The sequence below is a fragment of the Nannospalax galili genome, unplaced genomic scaffold (assembly GCF_000622305.1).
Source record: "Nannospalax galili isolate Female #2095 unplaced genomic scaffold, S.galili_v1.0 scaffold359, whole genome shotgun sequence".
NCBI lineage: Eukaryota > Metazoa > Chordata > Mammalia > Rodentia > Spalacidae > Nannospalax > Nannospalax galili.
The window spans coordinates 6,146,207-6,147,634 of record NW_008347042.1 but is presented as its reverse complement, the minus strand read 5'-3'; the positions used below and the strand labels follow the sequence as shown (position 1 = coordinate 6,147,634).

Genomic DNA, 1,428 nt, shown 5'->3' with positions numbered 1-1,428 from the left:
TATCTTGCTCTGAGTTTAAGACCAACCTGGGATAGAGCAAGAACCTCTTTCAGAAAATAATAATGATACGAATGATGATCACAACATGAAATATTAAATAAAAATTTAAAAATTTGGATCCTTAAATAGATGACAAATCTTATATAGACCATCAAAGATTAAAGTAGATTACATTCAAATAAAATCAGAGATGAAAAAGAATACATTACAACTGCTCCACAAGAGGTTAAAAATAGCATAGGAAACAATTATGAAGGATTCTATGATTTAAAAATGGAAGAAATGGGTAAATTTCTGCACTCATGCAACCTACTGAAATTGACACACAAACAATTGCATATCTAAACAAATCAATGATAAAATGAGACTGTGGGAATGATTTAAAAAAATCTCATCTCGACCCGGCCTCATTCGCCCTTCCATCTCTCCTGCTGTTCTCTGCTCCTGGTTTGGGCCCTGCGCCATTCCTGGTCTTGGGTCCCCAGGCACCTGGGGAACCAGTGCTGCTTCCTGATCCTTTTTGCCCAGGCCAGCTTGGTGCCTTCCTTGGGTTCCAGGAGCACTGCTTCCGGACCTGGCCCAGCCCTCACCTCTCCCTGCTTCCCTGGACCTGCACCACTGGCTAACTCTCCTGGCCTGCTCTCCTGCCCTCAGGCCTCTTGAGTGGGTCTATCGCGGAGCCCTCTGTGCCTTGACTCCCCTGGCCTCATTTGCCCTTCCATCTCCCCAGCTGTTCTCTGCTCCTGGTTTGGGCCCTGCGCCATTCCTGGTCTTTGGTCCCCAGACACCTGGGGAACGGTGCTGCTTCCTGATCCTTTTCGCCCAGGCCAGCTTGGTGCCTTCCTTGGTCTGCAGGAGCACTGCTTCGGGACCTGGCCCAGCCCTCACCTCTCCCTGCTTCCCTGGACCTGCACCACCAGCTAACTCTCCTGGCCTGCTCTCCTGCCTTCAGGCCTCTCTTGGGGTAAGTCTATCAAGCAGCACTCTGCGCCTTGACTCCCCCAGCCCTGTTCACCCTTCCATCTCTCCTAGTTTGGGCCCTGCGCCATTCCTAGTCTTGGGTCCCCAGACACCTGGGGAACCAATACTGCTTCCTGATCTTTTTTTTTTTTCTTTTTTAAATTATTTATTTAATAAACATAATTAGAAGAAACATTTCATTACAACAGCATTGACACATTCCATAACAATTTCCAGAGATAAGATACATCTCTTTCAAAATTGGCTGTAAATTTTTAGGTTTACAGTTGAATTAATAGAGTTATACAATATTGAACTCAGTATAAACCCTATAAGACATAAAATTGAATGATATTTTACCCTTTAAAAAATATCTCCATTTCATTTTAAAATATGCTGTTTCATACAGAAAAACTCATTTTTAATGCAACTAACACTCAGATGTTTGCACATGAGTCTCTAATCTCT

The 1,428-nt window shown here is 44.0% G+C and overlaps 1 protein-coding gene across 1 annotated transcript in view; it reads right to left on the bottom strand.

Moving 5' to 3' along the window:
- Positions 1 to 1,428, bottom strand: part of Fstl5 (follistatin like 5) — a 507,104-nt gene that overhangs the window by 445,248 nt on the left and 60,428 nt on the right. The gene's annotated exons all lie outside the window — the stretch shown is intronic.